The sequence below is a fragment of the Triturus cristatus genome, chromosome 3_1 (assembly GCF_964204655.1).
Source record: "Triturus cristatus chromosome 3_1, aTriCri1.1, whole genome shotgun sequence".
NCBI classification, from domain to species: Eukaryota; Metazoa; Chordata; class Amphibia; order Caudata; family Salamandridae; genus Triturus; species Triturus cristatus.
Window position 1 is genome coordinate 1,125,935,389 of NC_140583.1, and position 26,181 is coordinate 1,125,961,569.

At 40.5% G+C, this 26,181-nt stretch overlaps 1 pseudogene; it reads left to right on the forward strand.

Moving 5' to 3' along the window:
* Positions 1–19,756: 19,756 nt before the first annotated feature.
* On the forward strand, positions 19,757–20,660 carry LOC146861615 (heterogeneous nuclear ribonucleoprotein A/B pseudogene; annotated as a pseudogene).
* Positions 20,661–26,181: the final 5,521 nt, after the last annotated feature.

Consider the following 26,181-nt stretch of genomic DNA (forward strand, 5'->3'; position numbering starts at 1 on the left):
AAATATTTACAGTAATAAATATAACAATTTAACATTATTAAAATTTTAAAATAAGAAATAACAATTATAACTTACTGTTTAAATTTATTTCCCACGTTTTTCCATTTAAGTCTATGAGCGTGTTTGTCCTTCATTTATTTTGGCAGCCTCAGTATATGCAACCCGCGGAACAAGAAAAGAAGGTACAGAAAGTGAAGTAAGAGGAAGTTTTGAAAGGAAAAGACAATAGAGCCAAGGTAAGGAACATATTTAGTAATTTTACTTTTATTAAATTACAATATTGGAGTTTATAAAACTTAATTAAAAATAATGACAGCAAACAATTATTTATTTCACAATTTTATTTGATTTAAAAAACATGAAAAAAATAAACATATTTTTTCATTAATTTTTCAAAGTAAGTTTCATTTTTATAACAAAATAAAAATATTGTAATAACATATATTAACATTTATTTACAGTTGAATGTAAAAAAGTAGTCCGCCATAAATAGAGAAGCACGCGATGACGTAAGGACGTGTGCGTCGACGTAATGCGCCATTTTGCAGAGCATCGGAGGAGGAAGCAGCAGGAAGCTGATCTGCGTCCAGGTAGGAAATATTTTCAGTTGATATTATAGATTAAACCTTTTAAAGGGATAGATATATAGTAAGGAAAGAATAAGGGGAGGTTGCTGGAAAACTAATAGATGTTTTAAAAGTTGGAAAACATGTCCACATTAATGTCATTAATACAGGCCTATGTCGGGTCATTAAAAGTAAGTTAGTTATTTTAAAAAAGTATGTAACTCTTTCTAAATAAAAAGTTACGGTTCAGACAGTTGATTTGTTTGTTTTCGAAGAAAAAAATGTACTGTCGATCTTCATTTCTTTGTTCAAAAATTGTGCGTACTTTTATATTTTGAATATCTAACGTTGAAATACAAATGATGATTCAGCTGCAATGTGCATTAAGGAATATGGTTTTATTTGTATTTTATACATCGGATTGAGTTTAGGTGATTGGTTTTGACGGAATTTAAATTGGATTTTTTCGGTAATTTGAAAAATGGCGTACCGATAATGATAAATGGTTCAAATACTATGGAACAGTAAATTTGTCATCATTTGTTTATTTTGGATGAAATGAAGATTTGTTTTAAAAAATGGAAAAAACCCGACTTGTTAATTTGTAAAAAATTTTTAAAAAAAATACTTTATATGCAAATTGAATTATTGTAATTAGTATAATTTTTGGCAAAGCAGGAAAGTAAGCAAATTCATTGTTTTAAAAAGAAAGAATGTTAGAAAGATTTTCCAGGTAGTCTATAGCCACACACAACGAAAATTGTTGTAGAATTGCCAATAGTCTCTCAGACATTTCCCTTGTTTTGACTGTTACTCGTGGGTTTAGACTACCTGCGAGTGTTTGTGCTAATCTCATTTCTTGGAAACTTTGCTCCTTCTTCAAAGTTTCCAAAAATGAGTAGAAGTTAGGATGTGGTTTTCCAATTGTATGATTGAAGGAGTTATGCCACCCCTCAATGGCATTGTTTGTTTTGGCCTCTCCCTCTAAACAACTCGTGTAGCAGTTCCACCACTCCACATGGAATCGTGGCTTCCTCCTGCGACCCGATCTGCTTAGGTGTCCAATCCATGTGTCCTCAAAATAATTTAGAATGGGTGCCAATTTTTCCTCGTTACTCGTATAATAAACAGATTCAATAATTGCAGTGTAGTACTCCTCCACACTATCGGGAGGAACAAAACAAAGTGCAGTTAATTTTTTTAGTTCAAACTGTAATTTGCTATCCCGAGAATATTCTGCAACTAGGGATGTTTTCTGTAGTTTACGCCAAAATGCCTGCGAAAAATGGAAGAAACATCCCTGAATTTGGGTATCCGTGTACGTTTTAGTGATCACATTGATCATGCTCAATTCGAAATCAATAATTATTTTTCGAGGACTTGCAGATGTTTTGCTTTTAATCACTGATAAAAGTTCAGTGTATGTTGCAGAAGTCTTATCAGGTAGCAAACTATACACTAAGGGAATTACACTATTGTTAATTTTCGCATGTATAGTGTAAATTTGAGTGAAAGGATGGGGTGTACTTTTAAACGTTCCATCCATCATCCAAATTTCACTACTTTCTAACTTAGCAAGGTTACGGGGGGTACTAAAAATTAAAATTCGTTTCTGAGGGTTTTCATTGTCATGCAGAAGGAAAGGTTCATCAGAAAAAGAAATAGAAAGATCATGAGGAATTCTAATGTCAGAAAATGTATGTGGTGTAGACAATTGAATATTACTTGCCTGCTTTTGTCTCTGAATAATTCTTCTCAAATTGGGTATTATAGGCATGTTGCTAGCAACATGACTGGGGACATGCTGTGCAACCTCCCTTAAAATGGATCCTGTAGAATCATTGGAGGTGCTTGCAATAGCTTTCATCTCATTTATTGTCTCTCTGATTTCTACATCCATTGCAGAGGCAGAGTGGTTATGTTCTGTGGTTTTCACAACCAAATTATCAACAGTAACCGCTCTGCCACTGCAATGGGTAGTGTAGTATTGCACGCACCTCCAATGATTTCTAGTTAAACTTATTCTTTCCTTACTATATATGTATCCACCATGGTTTAACAAATTTTTGCCCTTCCTGGATTTAATGAAGTTTGCTGCTCCAAGGCTAGACATTATCTGAAAAAGGAGAAAAGTTAAAAAATTTAGCCTGATATTTTAAAATATATGTATACAAAACATAACATGTACTCAATCCTTTCTTTTGCCTACTGATGCATCTACATGGAGTAAGAATAGCAAATTGATACCCCTACACTATCCAACACTTTCCCTACTGCTGCACCTTCCTGGAGTTAGAATAGTAAATTGATACCCCTACACTATCCAACACTTTCCCTACTGATGCACCTTCCTGGAGTAAGAATAGTAAATTAATACCCCTACACTATCCAATACTTACCCGACTGATGCACCTTCCTGGAGTTAGAATAGTAAATTGATACCCCTACACTATCCAACACTTTCCCTACTGAAGCACCTTCCTGGAGTTAGAATAGTAAATTGATACCCCTACACTATCCCACACTTTCTCTACTGCTGCACCTTCCTGGAGTTAGAATAGAAAATTAAGACCCCTACACTATCCAACACTTTCCCTACTGATGCACCTTCCTGGAGTAAGAATAGTAAATTGATACCCCTACACTATCCAACACTTTCCCTACTGATGCACCTTCCAGGAGTAAGAATAGTAAATTAATACCCCTACACTATCCAACACTTACCCTACTGATGCACCTTCCTGGAGTTAGAATAGTAAATTGATACCCCTACACTATCCAACACTTTCCCTACTGATGCACCTTCCTGGAGTAAGAATAGTAAATTAATACCCCTACACTATCCAACACTTACCCTACTGATGCACCTTCCTGGAGTTAGAATAGTAAATTGTTACCCCTACACTATCCAACACTTTTCCTACTGAAGCACCTTCCTGGAGTTAGAATAGTAAATTGATACCCCTACACTATCCCACACTTTCCCTACTGCTGCACCTTCCTGGAGTTAGAATAGTAAATTGATACCCCTACACTATCCAACACTTTCCCTTCTGATGCACCTTCCTGGAGTAAGAATAGTAAATTAATACCCCTACACTATCCAATACTTACCCGACTGATGCACCTTCCTGGAGTTAGAATAGTAAATTGATACCCCTACACTATCCAACACTTTCCCTACTGAAGCACCTTCCTGGAGTTAGAATAGTAAATTGATACCCCTACACTATCCCACACTTTCTCTACTGCTGCACCTTCCTGGAGTTAGAATAGAAAATTGATACCCCTACACTATCCCACACTTTCTCTACTGCTGCACCTTCCTGGAGTTAGAATAGAAAATTAAGACCCCTACACTATCCAACACTTTCCCTACTGATGCACCTTCCTGGAGTTAGAATAGTAAATTGATACCCCTACACTATCCAACACTTTCCCTACTGATGCACCTTCCAGGAGTAAGAATAGTAAATTAATACCCCTACACTATCCAACACTTACCCTACTGATGCACCTTCCTGGAGTTAGAATAGTAAATTGATACCCCTACACTATCCAACACTTTCCCTACTGATGCACCTTCCTGGAGTAAGAATAGTAAATTAATACCCCTACACTATCCAACACTTACCCTACTGATGCACCTTCCTGGAGTTAGAATAGTAAATTGTTACCCCTACACTATCCAACACTTTTCCTACTGAAGCACCTTCCTGGAGTTAGAATAGTAAATTGATACCCCTACACTATCCAACACTTTCCCTACTGAAGCACCTTCCTGGAGTTAGAATAGTAAATTGATACCCCTACACTATCCCACACTTTCTCTACTGCTGCACCTTCCTGGAGTTAGAATAGAAAATTAATACCACTACACTATCCAACACTTTCCCTACTGATGCACCTTCCTGGAGTTAGAATAGTAAATTGATACCCCTACACTATCCAACACTTTCCCTACTGATGCACCTTCCTGGAGTAAGAATAGTAAATTAATACCCCTACACTATCCAACACTTACCCTACTGATGCACCTTCCTGGAGTTAGAATAGTAAATTGATACCCCTACACTATCCAACACTTTCCCTACTGCAGTACCTTCCTGGAGTTAGAATAGTAAATTGATACCCCTACACTATCCAACACTTTCCCTACTGATGCACCTTCCTGGAGTTAGAATAGTAAATTGTTACCCCTACGCTATCCAACACTTTCAATAATGCTGCACCTTCCTGGAGTTAGAATAGTTAATTGATACCCCTACACTATCCAAGACTTTCCCTACTGATGCACCTTCCTGGAGTTAGAATAGTAAATTGATACCCCTACACTATCCAACACTTTCCCTACTGATGCACCTTCCTGGAGTTAGAATAGAAAATTAATACCCCTACACTATTCAACAATTATTCTACTGCTGCACCTTTCAGATTTTGGAAAAGTAAATTGTTACCTCTACAGCATCGTACATTTTAAAAATTGTTGCAACTTACAATGTTGGTCTAAATTACCTTTTTTTCCGAATTGGTTTTCTGGCAGACTCTTGTTCAGTGGTATTGGTAAGTAGGCTTGTGTAGACACTTTTGAGGTGATTTGTTGGGGAATGGATAAATAAATGTCTGGAAATGTGGAAAAAGAAAAAAATTAGAAAACAGTACGATGTTGAGAAATGTGTTTTGTACAATTATTCCACAAAAATTGCACATGTGATATAAGTTGCTGGACATAATTATTTCCGTAATGATAAACCATCCTTTAGACATGAAATATAAATCTAAAAAGGGAAATTTTAATCATAATTACATTGATTATTTATTTGAAAATTAGCTATGTGATAGTTAGTCAAATATTTAGGAGGTAAAGAATCTGTGCTGTAAAAATATACCTTGTTTTGGAGAATTCGCTTTTGTGGATGAGGTCGCTGAAGATGTTTTTCTTTGTAGGCTCAAAATTTTAGTTTTGTGAAAAAAATTCTTTTCTGTGGGGGAAAAAAGGGGATAAAAAGATAATTAACGGTGATTCGAAATGTAGTACCTGAGTATCTTTAAAATTAAACAGACATACAATATAACTAGTACTACATGATACTGTCCTAATCAATGCACCTTACTGCAGTAGAAATAGAGATATGTACCCCTACCCTACACAAAAATATCACTGATCGTGCTCTGTCCTAGAGAAGAAATTGAATATTGTTTCTCAAAACTATCAATTAGTTTTCAAATTAGGTACGATACTGGAGGATTTATTGCAAAAGGAAGAATGAGTAATGTATCGTTTAAAAAAAATGGAAAAAATAACATACCTTTTCTAGTAGGTTTTTTGTTATCGTGCCTTTATCCTGATGCTTGCGGGAGGTTAAAAGGTTTTGGGGAAAAGATGTTCACTGTTTGAGAAAAAAAAAAGATAAATAATTGATCCTTTGTCAACGTTGTTAAAAAAAAAAAAAAAAAAAAAAAACGATTTGGAATAAGAAAAAGGAGTATGAGTAACAATTGGTGAGGGAAAATATACTACATATTTAATGCTTTTTTCAACAAAAATATTAGAGGTAATTTCCAAACTATTACTAAACTAGTAAAATACTGTACATTCTTGGACTTAGATTAGAAATATTTCTCTAAGTAATATGTAACGCTTTTGCTGATGTGCTAACTAACTGAAGTCTTATTAGAAATTGTTACTCCAGCATCATGGTAATATTTAGATTATTATGCGGTGAGATTGAGTATTTTAAAAAAAAAACATTGGCATACATGACTTTATGAAATTTTTAAAAATAAATTTTACAAGTAAAACCATGACACATAAATAACATTTACCTTAACAATTGAGTTTGTCAGTCGTTTACGTGGTGGGGATGCCCAAATAGGTTCAGCTGCTGTGGAATGTAAAAATCTTCCGATTTTCTGGTTGAGGGAAATAAATTACTTGTTTTAATTTTGTGTTTTATTTTATTGATAATATATTGGAAACAGTTCATTTCTTCAGTTTTTATTCTTAATTGAAAAAATATTTTTTGTGGCTTAAGAAAATATATTTTTCAAAAAACTAACGTTTAGATATATATTAATAACTTACTAGTAATTGCTCTGTTGTTAGGCTTTCTCGAGTGAATTCCGTGCTCTCTCTGAGGAGGTCGCAGTGCAGGTGACAGAGGGTCAGCTTATTACGTCTGCTCTCTCTGCTAGTTGATAATCAACTGAGTGCAAAATGGTGTCTCACTTGTATTTATAAGTTTTACTCTGTGTCACTATTAATTTTTTTAAAAACTGCGTTCGTTGTGTTTTTTTTAATGCTTTGTTTTACTGTGGAAAATGATAATTTAAAAATGCTTTTAAAGAAATATTGTTTTTAATCATTTGATCCGTTTTGGCATCCATTTTGGAACATGTCTTTTGGTATTGTTTACATAGAAACTGTGGTAGGACAAGTTTTACAAGTGAGATGGGTAAAATGGCGCCTACGTGTATGTGTGTTATGTTTTCGTTAGTTTACTTACTTGGCGATCTATTCATGTTAAAAATGTGTATGCACTGTAATTTATTTTTTCCTTATTATTTAAAAACTTACAAATGTCTTAAAACTGATTTTTATGGGGAATTTTGAGTAGTAATTTTAATACTCGAGTATTAATGTTAATACCCGAGTATTAATTTGGTACTGCATTTTAGTCGATTTACGTACAGTTCTTCTCCACGTTTTAATACACTTCCCCACCCTAAAACCCCTAATTTCCCTGCATCCCGTGCCAGATTTTATTGTACTTTTAATTTAAAAAAAAAAAAAAATCGCGTTGTAATGGTATGCGTTGTAATATACTTCGTTGTAACAGCTCTTTTCTGTATTGTAATAGGTTTTGCGTTGTAACAGAATTCGTTGTAAAGTAATGCGTTGTAGTAGTACTAGCGTTGTAAAAAATGCGATGTAAAGGTATGCGTTGTAATAGCATGCGTTGTAACGTCATACATCCCCTTAGAGCATGTGTGTGTGCAACATATGTGCACATATCATTTTCAGGGGTGCTATAGGGTGTCATTTTGACACCCTTGCACCCTTGAAATTGCATGAGCAATTAGCGAGAACCTACTGGTACTCGCTATTTGCTCATGCAATCTCCGATTCATTCCTATGGGCCTGGAGGCCCATAGGAATGATTGATACGGCATTCCTTAATTGCTACTCGCTATTTGCTAGTAGCAATTAAGGAAAGTTAAGGAATCGCTATTTGAATAGCAATTCCTACATGCATAGCCTTTTGCTATTCCTTATTAGCGAATCCTTATTTTTCGCTAATAAGGAATCGCAAATGCTAATGTTGATGCATATGCCCTGTGCCTTATTTAGAGTTTGACGGATTAGATAGTCCATCACAAACTAGGCGGGTGTCCTGTCCACTGTATTACAAGTGCATTACAGCCTTAGGCACTAGTAATACAGGGGACAGGATATCTGTCAGTTTTTGACGGAGTATGCCATCTGCCAAACTCTAAATAAGACCCTTTGTGCGTTGGAGGACTTTTTGTCCCAGGGGCAGGAATCTGCAATACAGTAAGGCAGCTTGTCTTCTCAAGTCAATTTCAGACGATTTGTCACCACGTTAGCACCTCGAGGCATCTGGTTGAAGTTTTCGGAATTACAGCTCCTTCATAACGCTCCAAGACATATAGCATTTATGATTGGTAAGGAAATGATTCATGTATATTTTATGTCTGTTATATACCTTGCCATATGGCTACTTATTGAGGTGCACTCGGCGAAGATGATGCAATAAAGTATATTGCCTTATAATAAGATCCAGTGAAATGGTCCAGGCTGTGACAGTCCAGGCGGTGATTTCAGTGATTTACTAGTAACGTTGTGCATAGCTGCAAAGTAGACAAAGTTAGCCACTGAGATATAATGTATACATCTGAGGATATCAGAGTGGATCCTATTTTAGTATAGCTCCATGCTCATTTTTACAGAGAGTTTAAGCTTGTTTGTGGAGTGAGAATTTAAATATTAATGCACACAAATCACCCCTCCTGCTCTGGATTCTTCTAATAAGAGACTGTTCCACCGAACGCCATTGGAATTCAGATTGTTTCACATATCGATTGGGAAGTCAGGGGCCCTCTCTTCATCTAAGGCACGGCACAGGTTTTTTAGGTTAGAGGCTTGCAGACGCAGAGCTTGCTTGTGGCACAGACAACTGCGAGAAATCCGCCTGTTCCCCATAGGATTCTATGAGTGAATATCGATTTAAAAAATCACTTTGAGGTAAAATCAAGAGTGAATATTTTAGAGGTGATTAATCTCAGTATAGTTGTTTTATTACATTTTCACTACCTTTGAGTGATATATTTTCGAAAACCCCACTGCTCCCCTTCTTCAAGCTTTTAACCTTTCAACATTTCCCGAACAATACGTTATTATTTTTTTTATTTTTTATACTTTGTGGTTCTGAAGGGAGACGTCCTTAATCCAGTTTTCCTTAACCTTACACGTCTCCATTAAATTTATGTTGGACCCTACCTTTATTTTAACTCTCAACTACAACCCTTTATACTAAGCAGTCCCTTACCGTTTTAGGTCTAGTCATTGTTTTAACTGTATAATAACCCCACATCCAGAAATTCTAAATATATTCTTAAAAATAAAAAAAACCAGAATAGGAAATGGTTTTTCAAATTCTGTTATTGAAATCAGGCAAAAACAAAATAGGTCATTGACACTTGAGAGTCTTACACTTCTGAGCATCGCAATTTGTTTTCGGTTTGATTATCACATCTGAGAACACAGTCTCACATGTTGTTCATTTGATCGTGTATGGATTCTTGGCTATATAGTGCTGGTGATGGACAAACCTCATAGCAAATATGTAATATGTGACTGTAATAGGTCTGAGATACAATTTGTTACTGACCTCTCCGTATTATGGTTGCATGTGTTATTGTGCGCCATTATAGTTATATATCGAGGTATACAATTATATAATGCCACAGCGAACCATATGTCTGCCTTTTTTGCTTACCTGCATAATGAAAGCAGTTTGCTGGTTGAGTTGTTTGCAGTTCCTGGTTTGTAATCTGAGGATTACACATGAGGGTGTTTTTGTTTTCTGGCCTCTGTTGCCTGGAGCGCAGATGGTGCAGTTATCTTGGATATAGCCAATTCTCCAACTGTCTTCGGAAGTGTAGTTGCCCCGGTAGTGACTTCCAGAGCTTGGCAGCTTCAAGTGAGAAAGCAGTACCTCCTATGGATTTCTTACGGTAAGGTAACATGATAATTAGTGGTGTAAGCCTGGAGCGCAGTGTTCTGTTTAGCTTGTATTGCTTGAATTTAATGTAGGTAGGTATAGCAGTTCTTTTCCTTGAGAGGCTCTTTGGAAAACGCAGAGTGCCTTGAACATTGCCCATGTAGCTGTAGATAGAAAGTGGAGCCATTTACAGGTCTTGGTTCATGCATTCTCTTGCGTGAAGGTGGAGAAGCATTGCAGCATAATTTTGGATGAGATGTATTTTGAGTATAATGAATGCAGGTGAGCCATGGTATAGACTGTTGGCATAGTGAAGCTTGGAGTTTACGGGCTTGGGAATGAATTGCAGTTTATGTTGGTATGCAAGGTATGGGAAGATGTGACATAGTGCTTTAATTGTCTTTTGCTTCATTGTATAGAAGGCACTCTTTGCGACGTTGTAGGAATTAGGTATCACCTGCTTTGACATTTTCGATGAACCACACTGAAAAATTCACTGTCACTAAGGACTAGGTGAAAAGAGAATTTTAAAAGCAGAAAGGAGGTTATCTTTAACATGCAACCATTCTCTGCTACCACAACTATGGGAACAAGAAGGGTACCCCAAATTTTAGATACCCCAAAATTGACATCAGTTAAGGATCCCCACATTTACTTGATCGCAGACAGTGGTAAACCTCAGTTTTATGAGACAATGTGTCCCCTTGTTAAGGCACCTTCCACAACATCAAACATCGGGAAATACAAATGCAATAGCCCCTTCCCCGCTCATGACGGAACCGCTCCGTCATGAGCCACGGTTGCCGTGTGCTCATGACGGAACGGTTCCATCATGCCACGACCGTTGGCGGCCGCGCCGCCCACGCGGCGCTGTTTCCCCGCCTGTGCGGGGGGACAACGCAACTGGGCGGAGTCATGACGGAACCGTTCCGTCATGAGCACAGCTCAACCGTGGCTCATGACGGAGCGGCTCCGTCATGAGCACAGCGCCACCGCGCTGCCCCCCGCCCCCCTCCCAGCGCTGCGGCGGAATTCCCACCGCAGCGAAGGGGTTAAGTAACTGGGATAGGATTTAATTGTCCCACTTTATAACTGAGGTCTTGATCAATAGAACAGTTAAAAGAGTTTTATTGCAGAATTAAAAATTAAGCAATATAGCCTGAATGTCATGAAGGCTCTCAATGTAGGGTTATACAGAGAATGCAAAAAAAAAAGTCCCAAATGAGCAGCAAAATCAGGACAGTAGAGGACAACGAAACACTAAAGTTTTCTCTTAAGCTTCTGGCTCACCTCCAAAATCAATGTTTTTTTACACATTATTTTCTCATATGAAATTACAGAATCTGCAGACTCATAATGGTGTGAGCAAATGTAACATTTCATCATCAAATCAAGGGACATGAAAAATAAACTTCATATTGCCTTAACATGTAAGCGCTATCCCACTCCATGTACATTCATTCAGCACCCTCTATGCTGATGTTATCCAAAGATGCAAGAACAAAAGTAGATTCAAGAACAATAATGTGTTATAGGAATACATAGCCTCTGTGAACCAAATGAAGGACCTTGGTAAATGTTTCAGTTTGTGACTGAAAGTTCATAGAGAGACGAATAACAATACAGTGAAAATAAACCCTTATATATCAGCTCAAGTGTGTGCTGCAGAGTTTGTGAGGAAAGAAGGTGGGTGGCTGTCATGGAAAACATGAGTGGTGTAGTTAACATACAGCAAAAAAATGCACTTCTACACATCATAGAAATTTTGTTTCAAAAGCAGTGGTACTATATCAGTGTACACGTGTGAAATCAAGTGTGAAAATGCATTTTGCACATTGTTATTAATGCACAAAAATATAAATGCATGAATATCTTCTACACCTTCATTGCTTGGGGGGTCTACTGATTTTAGGTTGTGGAAGGAAAAACAAAAGCTGACAGTTCTTCAGCCACATTACTAAGGAAGAAACACCAATTGTCGATACAAACTGGTCGAAGGCCATGGCAAATCCGCAAGACACATAAAATGCCACAAAGGTTCATCATGGCTGCATATAGGTCCTGCATTGGAAGACCCTGCTCTAAAGCACACACTATCATTATCATGAACAGTTTTAGGGTAGTTGAGTCTGGACTGAGATGCAGAGAGGTCCACGATCAGAACCTCTAGGTTCTGATCGTGGATCGTGAACCTCCGGTATTCAGCTCAAGGATATGTGGCTGCTACTTATCATTTTATACTCGAGAGATTGAGTCTTTGGACTTTCGACTTACTGTACAGAGGGAACTAACCAGCATTACTAATTTAGGATTATAGAAGATTGCCTTTCACCTTCTTTTTGATCTTGATCTTTTTGTATTTTGCCCTGATGAAGTCCTGGGCTGACAGCCTTGTGGAAGAAACACGTGTTGGCTTGGCTTGAAGGCATTAGCTTGAAGAAAATGTACAGGAACAAGAAAAATATTTGACAAGATTGAATTAAAAGAAGAAGAAACAAATACAGAACTGATACTTGGACTTTATTTGACCTTTTGACATATGAGCTGTTTTGCTCGGTTTACCTTTTTCAAGTTTCACGAGGTGGGCATTGCCCACACATTACGACGTTGGGTGGTCGTTGTATGGTTGCCCTTGGAGCAATAGCTTTAAGCGGGATATCTACTTTAATTACGATTACCACGTCTTTGCGCAGAAATTCCCCACATCTTTCCTCCTTTTTGTTTTGCTAACCCTTTTTATAATATTAAACAAATGCATTGAATCTACACAGTAAACACATTCATTATATAAAAAGATTGATTTATTATATAATAAGATTTAACAACACACGTAGTCATTAAACTTGCTTGGCTTCCCCAAGTCTCATGTTAGAAATGGCATTTCTGGTTGGCTAGGAGATGAACCTAAGCCAGGCAGTACCCACCACTCTAGTCAGGGCAAGTAAGTTACACACAAAAGATGCCCTGTGCTCACCCTCTCGTAGCTTGGCACAGAGCAGTCAGGTTATCACATCAAAGGCAATGTGAAAAGCGTTTATGCAACACACTCATCAAGTAACACAATGAATGCACCACAAAAGAGACTCCACATAGGGTTCTATGAAAATATAGATAGTTTATTGTACATAAAATATAGATCAAACCTTTATGAATCATAAGTACTGTGCATACTATGCAAATCCTGAAATAGTACTTGTTATCCTGACAATACAAAAATGAAAACGACACATATTATAACAACAGGGCATGAAATGTAGCAGTTAGTCAGATGGAAAACACATAAATCACCAAATATTACCCATGGTATATAAATCACAAAATTTCACCATAAATAAATTAGTAACCATAAGTCGCATAGCACAGGAACCCCTTACACCCCTTGTAGTGGTGTTACAGAAATTTGTGTGAGCTTAGTAGGATAGATTGGTTGCTGGTGTAATACTTAGGCTGCAGGAGCACCTGCACTCCTGCTACAAGTGGTACGGTAATTTCAGTAAATTCCCTCAATCAAAGAAATGGGGGCCTCCATTGAGGCCTCACCCAAGATTGCAATAATCAAGCAAATGCTACCCCAAGGAATGTCCTTTTACGTAAGGGCTGACACCAACTGTAGTTTTTAGCAGTGAAACCTCACTGGGATCCCCGTGTGCGCTATTACCAAAGGCCGTTGCCCGCGAGTGTGCAGTGCAGCTACTAAATTAGCACAGCCTCTATTCTTTTTAAAAAGTGGCCAGGCCACCAGTGAAGGAACGCAAAACAGTTGTGCCTCTGTCTCAGCCCACACAGTACTATTTAATGTGAGGAAGGCGGGTGTGACTTTCCCAGCCATGCAAGCGTCTGCAGTGTCCAGCACATTCAAAATGCAGACGTGTGCAACGTTTCTTTCCCATGTCGGCCCTGTAAGTCCCATGGCAATGTGGGCATCAGTGAATCTGAAGGTGGGACTCAAATCTTCAGAGGGGGCTCCCTCGTGTTTCCTGGGGTTGCTTGGCAACTCCGCTGTGATACAAAGTTGGGATTCCTATCGGCGCTAGTTCGCACACAGGGGGGTCATTGCGATTGGTGCAAGGCATGGCTCATGGGCTCAGTGCGCACAAGCTATGCAGCTCAAGTCACCAGTGGAACGAGCCAGTCCCTGGGCAATACCTCAGCTCACCTGTATTACTCATCAACACAAAGAAGGTCCGGTCAGGTTCACTTAGAGGCACTGTGGCATCTGCTCCCCACAAGTTAGGATGGCCGGTCCTGCAGAAAGCAACAGCGTGGTACAGGACGTATGTTTGCTTGTGACTTGCAGAACTGAAGAGTCCTAAGGCAGAGGTAGCCTGGGGAATCTTTTATGTCCCTAAGACTCCCAACAGCAGGGGGCAAGCCTGCATGCCCTTGGACAACACTCTTGATGGGACAAACACAGGGAGCAGGCAGGAGGCCCGCGCTTAAAGCAGATTGCAAGGTAGAAGTCTCTCCAACAGCCCAACAGGCCAGCACAACAAGCTTATAGTCCAAATGCTGGACCCTCCAGGCAGCACAGCAGTCCTTTGGCAATGTGCAGAATGTAGAGCCAGCAGAGTCTGATTACAAGTCCCAAGCAGTGTCTAAAATCATGGGGTCAGACCCCCTGTACTTATACTCAAAATTGTCTTTGTTCAAGTGGGAACTTCAAAGGAAACTTTGGAAGGGCGCAACAATACCTTTCAACCTAGCCTTGGCTCAAGACATCAGTAGGGGGTAACTCAGCCCTTTGTATGATGGCAGGACACAACCTATACAAATGGAAAATGTGAACTCTCTCTCCCTCTCCCAGCCTAGGAAGACCATCAGTATGCAGATGAATACAGATGTAACCCAAGACACACCCAGCCCTTCCTGTATGGTGGCTGTTTGGAAAGTATGCACCAAGTGGAGATGTCGCCCAGCCCTAGATGTGTATTGGAGTCAGGCTCCAAAGTGCAAAGAGCAAAAAGCGCATAGAAATGCCCACTTTATAACATTAATGTCCCGAAAGAGCACTCTCGTGTTCTACACTGGCGCACTGCGAAGCATGGGACTCATTACCCAACATTATATTCCAATCATCCAAGTACTCCCATGTAAACTCTTTCACCATGTTTTTGTTGTCCGGTATTGCTTCCATTAACGCTTTAACTTCATCACAACGGAGACAGCCTGATTGAATCTGTAATCTTTATTAAACTCTTCCAATACCAACTGCTTGCCACTCCAGGCTTTTAACAATGGTACGAACAGATCGCTCATGGTATGAAGTAAACACCTTGTGCAAAAATCCAATGCATTTCGAGCCCATTTGGCTCTTCATCAGGGATAGCTAAAACAAATACAATAAACAGCTTAGCCTCAGATCATTATAGACATGATAAATTATGTAAAGACCCAACATCAATTATACAAATGCATAAATCATCGGTGTGCCAAACGAAAGTAAAATCAAATTTAACGACTATTACTATCTGCCCCCACCACCCCTAAAACCTGTGATTGCCTTGAAAATATTTTAAAACTTAAACACACACAATAAAGAACATTCCGCGAAAGACTCAGTGTGCCCCATGTAATTCACCCTTATCATCCACCCCCTTCTCTTCAGCTCTCTCCCCCTCGATCTCCCTGTCTCTTGCTTTTACCTTCTAGAACGCTCTGGTCTCCTCATGCTGTTCACCATTGCTACACTGCTTTCTCCCTCAATCTGACCGTTAGTTGAATAATCCACTACACTCGCTCTCATGGGAGCACGAGTCTTTCAGGTAGAACAGTGGAGATAATTGAATACAGCTGGTGGGGAGATGAGTCACGTGATATTGGCCTGGGAATATACGGCGCTAACATTTAAACGTGAGAGCGAGCGTAGCGGATTATTCAACTAACGGTCAGATTGAGGGAGAAAGCAGTGTAGCAATGGTGAACAGCATGAGGAGACCAGAGCGTTCTAGAAGGTAAAAGCAAGAGACAGGGAGATCGAGGGGGAGAGAGCTGAAGAGAAGGGGGTGGATGATAAGGGTGAATTACATGGGGCACACTGAGTCTTTCGCGGAATGTTCTTTATTGTGTGTGTTTAAGTTTTAAAATATTTTCAAGGCAATCACAGGTTTTAGGGATGGTGGGGGCAGATAGTAATATTCGTTAAATTTGATTTTACTTTCGTTTGGCACACCGATGATTTATGCATTTGTATAATTGATGTTGGGTCTTTACATAATTTATCATGTCTGTAATGATCTGAGGCTAAGCTGTTTATTGTATTTGTTTTAGCTATCCCTGATGAAGAGCCAAATGGGCTCGAAATGCATTGGATTTTTGCACAAGGTGTTTACTTCATACCATGAGCGATCTGTTCGTACCATTGTTAAAAGCCTGGAGTGGCAAGCAGTTGGTATTGGAAGAGTTTAATAAAGATTACAGATTCAATCAGGCTGTCTCCGTTGTGATGAAGTTAAAGCGTTAATGGAAGCAATACCGGACAACAAAAACATGGTGAAAGAGTTTACATGGGAGTACTTGGATGATTGGAATATAATGTTGGGTAATGAGTCCTATGCTTCGCAGTGCGCCAGTGTAGAACACGAGAGTGCTCTTTCGGGACATTATTGTATGAACTGTGGTTGGGGCGATCCACGGACACTGGCTGCACGCACTTAAACAAAACTACTTGAAGTACGAGGTTAAAATGAAAGGAAAGGTGTGCATGCTCGTATATTTTTCCCCACTTTATAACATTGGCATTTCTAAAAAAGTAATGTAAAATCCAACTACACTAGTAAGCAGGATTTATCACCTCTATTCTAAACATACCAAACATGGCAACGCCACTCCTTTCAGATCAGAAATTACCACGTAAAAACATATAAGGGAATTCCCAATGCTAGCCTATGAGAGACGTGGGCCTCACAGCCGTGAGAAACAAAATAGGCTGCTTGTCACAACCAGGACATGCCACACATAAAGGCACCGTTCCTGCCTTTAACTTGCAAAGCACCCTACCCATAAAGCTACCTGGGGCCTAACCCTGGGTATACATGGTACAAGGGACTTACAAGTAAATCAAATATGTCAAACAGGTGTGTATCAATCATACCATGTTAAGAGGAGAGAGCACATGCACTTTAGCACTGATTAGCAGTGGTAAAGTACCCAGAGTCCTAAAGTCAACAAAAAGAAAAATGGGTGGAGGAAGGCAAAAAGTTTGAGGATGACCCTGCAGAAAGGGACAGGTCAAACAGCATGCATCCCCATACTTTCCATTGCAACCCAGGCACCACCAGTTACTTTTTGCGTTGCCAGATGCCCCACAAAAGCTTGCATCATTTCTTAACATGCACCACATTCTTCATCATTGCATCTTGTGACTTTCCTGACATTCTATTTTTTAAATCCTCCAACCAAACAGTGTTTTCCTTTACAGTGTTTATTTTCTGCAGATGCCACCATCATGAAGATCTTCTTATACTGCCAACTCTCACCCAGTCACCCACTTTAAATCTTTGAGGGTTTTTCTTCAGGTTGTCATTGTACCTCTCCACATATTTGTTTTGGTACCCCTTCACACTTTCCTTCAATGTATCCTTGTCCACACTTGTGATTCCCTCTCTCCATCCAAGCACTTATCACCTTTGTACACGCAACTCTTCCTCTTAGCAGATGTAAAGGTGTTTCACCAGTGACCGAGTGTGGTGTGTTCTTGTAATTCCACAACATATTCTTAACTTCCTCTTTGCAATCTTGCCCAGACTCAACAGCCAGCTGTATGCATTACTTCAACACTCAATTGAATCGCATCACAAGACCATTTTCTCTGAGATAATATACCTCAATTTTGTGGTGCCTTATACCTTGTTTTTCCAAGAATTGTTGAAATTTCTCTGCTACAAATTGTGGACCATTGTCTGACACTATCCACTCAGGACAACCTTCTCTCCTGAATACCTCTTCACAAAACATTACAACATTAGATGCTCTTATCTCCTTCATGAAAGCCAACTCTTGGCACTTGGAATAGTGCCCACCAGCACCACAGCATATTTGTCTTTCAACTGTCCACATTTGAAGGGAACAAATATATCTATTACCATCCTTTGTCACACACTGGATAGAAATTCCATGGCTGCAATGGGAGTTTCAACCACAGTATGGGATTTTTCACTGAAAGTACATGCACGGCAATCCTTCACAAATGTCTCTTTTTCTCTGTCCCTCACCATCGACCAAAAATCCCCCAATGGTCTTCTTTTCATGGCTGACATTCCACCATGCCCCTCATCCAGCAATTTTATTAATCTAGAGCACACTCCGACAGGCACCAATAACCTATTGCATCTGTGAACTATACCATCCACCACCGATAACTCAGCCCATACCGTCTTATAGTCACACAACACTGGCCAATCTGTTTTCATTTATATTACCAGTCTGAGACAAACAAGAAATGAGCAGCTAGAGAGTCTTTCCAGATGGCATTGTCTGCCTCCTCTCATTCTCAGATATAGCACCTCTGCATTGCCCTTCAACATTGGTCACTACCCAGTCATCATCCTCTGTTTCATTCTCGCACTGAACAAAGAAATGAGACAAGCTGTCTGCATACACGTTCTTTGTGCCCGAAACATACTTGATTTAAAAGTTGAAATCCTGCAGTCAATACACCCACTTGGCTATTCTGGGAGTTGCTCGTCCTACTCTTTCCGCTCCCTCTGTGGAGAACAACTCCATGAGGTGCACAACTCAAACACAGTCCCCCACACTTAGATCTTAAAATGCTGCCTACCCCACTAACAAGCTAATGCCTACTTCTCTATGCTACAGTATATCCTCTCAGCTCTTCTTAAAGTCTGTGATGTGAACGTGTCCACCCTCTCTTGACCTCCCTTTCACTGCATCAGCGCAGCTCCAAGACCATACGCACTAGCATTTACAACCACTATAATCCTGTCTTGTGGGTCAAAAGGTTTCAAAGTTACAGCCTTAATAATAGCCTCCCTGACGGTCTCAAACACCAACTGACATTTCACGGTCATTTGTACTTTGCCCATTTCTTCATTAATAGGTGCAACACATATACCTTGTCGGAGAAGTGTTCTACAAAATTGGAAGAGTACTCGGGTAAACCCAAAAAGTACCAAAGTTGCTCCCTGTCTGTAGGTGAAGGCGCTTTCTCAATGGCCTTGACCAACTTCAGTTTGGGACTGAAACCATTTCAAGACAGCGTATGTCCCAGGTACTTAACGTCTTGTTCACAACAATTTTATTTCTCCATGCTTGCTGATTATCTTTCCAGTACTGCCTCCAGCAAACTTTTTGTGATTTTCCTTATCAGGACCCCACACCAAGATGTCATGCTGAAACACATCAGAAAGTCCCATTAAAACACTTTCAATTGTTCTTTAGAATACCATTGAAATGGATGCTAATACAAAGCATATGCATACAAACCGGAATGCCCCTTCAGGTGTTATAAAAGATGTCAGATGTTTCAACTCATAATACAGATGCACGTGAAGCTACGCACTTAATAAGTCCAAGGACGTGAAATAATTGGCCTCCCTGATATTCATGAACATCTCATTAATACATTGGAAAGGATGGTGGTCAGCCCAAATGCATTCATTAAGATCCCTTAGGTCAACACATTTCCTCAACTTCCTTTTGGATTTGGTCACCAACACGATTGGACTGAGCCATTCAGATTATTCTATTGGCTCAATAACACCTGATGCGCACAACTGGTCCAATTCTTCCCTCAATCGACCCCGCAAGGCTAAAGGTATGTTCCTCCCTTTGTACACTTAGGGACAACATCCTTTTAAAAAAAAACAAAAAGTGATGTTCATACTGCTTTAAATATTCTAAATGATGTGCAAACAATTTGGGATATTCCATCTTGAAGGAAATTCAGTGTTTGTAGTGTCCTGTGTGTTATTCGTCAGCTTCTCAAACATGTCAGACTCGGAGCAGAAACCAACTGAGAGAACCAAGAATGGACACAAGTCAGCAGAAGCCGAGGCTGCAGAGCAGCCCAGTGGACAGTGTGGAGGTCGATCGGATACTTGAAGAGACCAATGCCGCCACCCCCAGCAACAGTGGTTAGGACACAGGGAAACTGTCAGTGATAAAGTAGTGATTGGCACAATCAAGATGGGCCCTAATACGGGAAGATCAAGGGGATTTGGTTTTATTCTATTTAAAGAAGCTGCCAGTGTAGACATGGTCTTGAAACACAAGGAACACAGGTTAGATGGGTGAGTGATTGATCCCAAAAAGGTGATGACAATGAAAAAGATCAAGTGAAGAAAATCTTTGTTGGTGGCCTGAACCCTGAAGCAACAGAATAAAAGATAAGGGACTATTTTGGTGAGTTTGGAAAGATTGAGGCAGTTGAACTTACAATGGATCCAAAGACCAACAAAAGGGGGCGGTTTGTGTTCATCACGTTCAAAGAAGAAGATCCAATGAAGACGATTATGGAAAACAAATTCCACAATGTTAGCGGTAGCAAGTCCAAAATTAAGAAAGCACAGCCAAAAGAAGTTTACCAGCAGCAACAGTTCGGTGGTGGCAGAGGCAGTGGTGGAAGTGGTGGCAGTTTTGGACGAAGAGGCTAAAGAGGAGGGGGAACACACAGCCAAAATTGGAATCAAGGTTACAACAACCATTGGAACCAGTGCTAAAGGAGTTTAGGATATGGTGTCTATGGGCAACAATGTTATGGTGGATATGGAGGATATGACTATACTGGATATGGGTATTATTGATATAGACCTGGATACGACTACAGTCAGGGCAGTGCAAGCTATGGAAAGGTCCAGGGAATGGCAGTCAGAGAAACTACAAGCCATATTGAACAAGCTTTTTCAGGTGTGCAGTGGCATGCACTGTATTTCAGAGACTGCACAAGTTTTGTGAACGACTAATCTGGATAACAAGATTATGTACCAAAAAAAACTTTCTGCAAATGTTGTAAGTTGGTGGGGCTAGACCAGGTATAGTGTCCTATTCTGTTTTTAAAGAACATCACAAGAAAATATGATTCTTATATTTGTAAAGAAAAGGTGTGATTTAATCATAAAAAAGATGACCAAAAAAACAAAAACTGTAAGAATGGAATGAAAAAATGGTTGCAAAATATGTATTCGCCTACTAGCCCGGGCACTGTAGTGTACGTCAAGTGGATGCCCACATTTGTTTAGGAAAAATGCAATTTCCTTGCGTATTATTTACTGGTTTTCCTTTCTGTACATGTGTATATCTCTCCATGGAGGAGAGCTTCATTACTATCTGTTATGAAGATTGAAACTCCAGACGCAGGTAAGTTTAATTGTTTATTCATGGTCTCCACAGCTCCAATGACATACAGCTTTAGGTAACCACAAAAATAGATGTTCTCTCGCTTGCTCCTCCTTAGGCTGTTCGAACATTCTAAGGCAGCCTCACGGTCAACTGAAGGGCAGTACCAAGAAGGGAAAGCAGGTGAGGGGGAATAGGGAAAAGCAGGAACACAGGCAAATAGGGATATGATATAGAAACAAAATAAATTAAGGAAGGGTAAGCTATAACAACATTATTCAGCAAAGGAATATAACACATCTTCCTCCCCAAAGAACTTGAGGAAGAAAATACTAGATTTGTTTCATAACAAAGTCTTTGTGCCGTTTTGGTGTTACAACCAGTCTTTTTGTTACTCCTCGTCAGTTGTTCTGGGAATCTCGTGGAACACTCGTAGGGGAGGAGTTTCCAGAACTCGCTAGTCTGTGCATGCTCCAGTTCTGACCATTCTCAAGGATCACCATATTATGTTTGATTTTCACGATCTTCTAAGGATCATAGAACTTGGATTCATTTTTCCCACCTTGTGTGAGTCTTTTTATGGATACCCAGTCTCCTATGGCCCATTTCCAAGATTTGGCCCCATGCTTGCATCATAGTAACGCTTGTACCTAACTTGATGCAAAGTCATCTTGGCTCTTGCCGCTCTATCGTCATGCTCCACTACTTTTCCCCCACCAATCCAGTTAGGGAAGAATTTGGTGCTGGGTTCCCGTATTTTGAGAGAGAGAGAGGAAAAAGGAGAGATACCTGTGACTTGGTTGGGCGTAGTATGGCATGCCCATAACATATCCTGTAGAGCCCATTCTACTGGTAAGTGGTTGATGCAAGCAAGTTGGATGTACTCTTTGAGCATCCTGTTTACTCTTACAACTAGGCCGTTGGCCCAGGGACAGTTAAGGGCAGTTTTGATATGAGTAATTGCTAATCTAGATAAGTAGGTTGTCATGGCTGAAGAAGTGAAATGCACTCCATTGTCGGTAACAATGCTTGATGGAATGCCTTCCAAGGCAAACGTGTCCTGTAGGAAATTATTAAGAGTCTCAGTAGTGGTTTGGTTCACCATCCTAACAACCACCCAGTGGGAGTGATAATCGGTTAGCACAAAGGCAAATCTTTTAGTGACTTCCTTTCTGTTGATTGGGCCAATAATATCTAGAGCTAGTTTATCCCATGGTTTGTCAGGGATGGAAAGTGGGATAATGGAGCCTTCTGGGTGTGTTTAGATGTAGTGCTATTGGCCCATACGTAGCAGTTCTTCATTTAGCTTCTACCAATGAATCCATGTTAGGAAACAAAATAATGTTCCCTGAGTCTAGATTTGGTCAAACATCTTCCTAGGCGACCCTCATACACAAGATCGATGATCCTGCTGGTGGTAATATTTTATTGTTCCTCCAAATGCGGTCCCGATGTAGGTTGGTTTCATGTCGAACTTCCCAAAATTTACTTAGGGCCAGATGTATAAAAAAAGCATTTTACGATTCCCAAATAGAGATTATTACAGAATCGCTATTTGGCAATCGCAAAATGCAATGCAGGAAAAAAATTGTGAAAAAATTGCGATTAGGTAATATTTGAATTCGCAAATACAGATTCCCAATTAGCGATTCTGTAATAGCGAATTCGCAAAAAAAAAAAACGTAATATTGAGAATCTGCTATTCCAATGCAGCTTGATGACCTCACAACCAGGAAGTGGGTTTCCACATGCTGTTTCTGAGTGCCTGAGGCTGTGTAGGAGGGTGAGAGCTGGAGCACACAACTCAGGTGAACATCCAGAGTGCAGAGACAGGCACAAATATACAGTATGGCTTCACAGGAGAAGGCAAAGGAGGCTGCAGAATGCAAGAGAAAGCAAATGTTCAGTGAAAAAGAATTGGAGGTCCTAACTAAGGAAATGATGAAGAGCCATGAGCAACTTTTTAAGAAAACATCCCTAAACATCCAGGAGTCATAGAAGAGGAAGATCTGGATGGACATCCAAGCCAAAGTTAACGCCATAGGGGTCACAAAGCGCTCCATAGAAGACCTATGCAAGCGCTGGGACGACTTGCACTCAAAGGCAAAGGAGAAGGTGGCAAGCAGGCTTGCGGACACTAAGAAGACCGGTGGAGGACCATCAACACAGCCGGCGTCCACCCCCCTTGAGAACTTGGTGGAGTCACCCCTACAGCCTGAATCCATCAGTGGTGTAGCAGACAACAACAGCTCAGCCACAACCAGCACCAGCCAAGGTAGGATGTATGCTAAAATACACCTGCCCCATGACTCAATAAAAACCCCACTTAGAAATAACATAATGAAGAAGTTAAATTCCCGCTCCAGTCCATATTTTGGTTACCACCCAGCAATGCATCATGGGAGATCCAGTCAGACACATAAGATAGGAAAAAAGTTACGTAAAGCAACATGTCCGCAGTTGAGACCCACCAGTAAATAACCAATTAAAACACACTATTTTGGTATACCAACTCAAGTACATTACAATTTCAAATAACATAAAGCAAGACACATAATAAGTAGTATTGTTATATTCACAGATGAACCTGCACCACAGAGTGAAGACACACCAATAGATGAGCCAGAGGAGATCCAGGAACAGGCGGGGGAAGAAGAGACAGACACCACAACACCAACAACACCTGCACCAAGACCACGCAGGTACACTGTGGCTCCACTAGAGGAGTTGGAGGTAGAAGGGAAAGTCATCCAAGATTAGCCACAGTCAAGGCCAAATGAGCAGGCACAGCAGCGTAGCAACACCAATCCCAGGAGACGCAGAGCAAGAGCACACGGTGCTGCTGAGGAAGGAGAAGGATCCTCTGTCTTTGCTGGGCTGCAGGGCACTATGGTGAAGGTGCAGCGGCTGCAATTGAAAAGCATGCGGTCAATGCAAAGGCAGCTGCTGTGTCTGAATCATAACATGGCTGACATTAAGGACAGCATCAGGGAGATTAACAACACACTGGCAGAGGGCCTTAGGGCAAATGCAGAAAGTCTCAGGGACATGACATCAACTATTAAAATCTCGGTACCACCATGCAGAGGGGGCATGCCTCCAAACGCCATGATAAGCACCACCTATTTAGCCATTTGGATGGTTACACAAAGATAGTTAACCGTCTGAGCAATGCCACAGCTGTCCTGTACAGACGCACTGTGTTCATGAAGGTGGAAATGGCCCACTGCAGTAATGATGTTGCCAGGGGATTGATGCAGGTCACCACTGCTGTTGAACAGTTACACACAGCTACTATAGCTGCGACAAGTATACTGTGTGCAGGGGATAGTGAGGAGGCCTCCAGCCTCAGCAGCATTACTGCACCGGTGACTGAGCCCAGACAGCAGAGTGCAAGGCAAGTTACTGCATCCAAGGCCTCATCAAGGGAGGCCAGTGTACACAGTGACTGCTCTAGTACTGTGCGTGGCCGTAAAAAGTAGTCACTGGTGTGACCGAGGCATGCCAATGGTTGAGGTAACCCATTGCATATGATGATCAGTGCTGAATGTTGTGCATGGTCAGTATGAATGCCATGTTGACCTACAAAGTTCACACATGGCTGTGTGCACACAGTTTATCTGCTGCTAAGGTGAATAAAAACACAGTTGAACAAAAGTCATGAGGTGGATTGTCTCATCATTACTCTCCTAGAAATAGTTGTGTGTTATTTCATCACGTCTCACTCTGCCATCTGCTGCACCTACACCACCTGCTGTTCTGTGAGGTGGACGTGGTTCATCCCCTTCATCAGACTCTGAATCTGTGAGGTCCAATGGTAAGCCATTGGTTGTTGCTAGGTTGTGCAGCATGGCACAAGTGGCCACAATTTTGCAACAGATCTCTGGCCTATACTGCAGGGCCCCTCCCCATTTGTGTAGACAGCGGAACCTACTCTTCAGTAGGCCGAATGTCCGCTCTACAACATTGCGTGTCGAATTGTGTGCGGCACTGTATTTCCTTTCACTCTGAGTTGCAGGATTAAGGTATGGTGTGAGTATGAAGGAGCGCATAGCATATGCACCGTCAAGTACAGGATGAAAGGCAATCAATTAATCACTGTCCTATTTCTACAGATCCAAGGAGTCTGTCAGAGTGAGTTACATGCATTTACCTAGCAGGTATCGTTCGCAAAATTCACCCCCAGTGAGATATGCGTATATTCCACTGTGTCTGAGTATGGACAAATTGTGCATACTACCAGGATATTTGGCCACTATGTCAGTTATTATGTGTGAGGCATTGCATATGACCTGGATGTTGAGTGAATGAAAGGATTTCCTGTTCCTAAACACATACTCATAGCTGAGAGTGTCCCACCAATGCACCCAATTACATGTGGGAATTGGGCTATCTGGTAGTAATCCAATTTGGTCTGTGGCAGTACTTGTTGTGTAGTGGGAAATATGATGTAATGGTGTATCCTCTGTACCATTGCATCCAAGAAAGCATTTGGGAAGTGTGAAACACAACTTTGGGACACCCCTTCTGCTGCAGCTATCACCCCCTGGTAGCTCCCTGATGCGAGTAGGTGCAGTGAACACAGGACCTGCACATGAGTGGGAATGGCTTGGGTCCTGCAGGTTTGATGCACCAGTATTGGATGTAGGTCAGCTATCAGGTGTAGCATTGTTGCTGAGTCTAGTCTGTATTTGTCATGGATTTCTTCCTCAGTCTGCTGAAACAGGGTTACGCACACTCTGTAAATGTGTTTCAGTCTCCTCCTCCTTCTCTGGGCTGCTTCTTGAATCCGTATCCTCCTCGCTATGACATACAGCGCTGCCATTGTGAAACATTCTGAGGCCTCTGGGCCCGTGTAAATAGTTTTCACCTAGTTACCACCTGACTTGAGTTGGTGGCAATTTAAACATGCAATATTGCAAATTTCGGTGCATTCACAATATGTGAATGCTTCATACATTGGTCTGCAATTCCCAAATTGCGAGTTTGCAATTTGGGATTCGCAAAATTAGAATTCACAAAATTATGATATGCATTTTTTGCAATTATCAATTTTGCGCATGCGAAATCTTTCATAC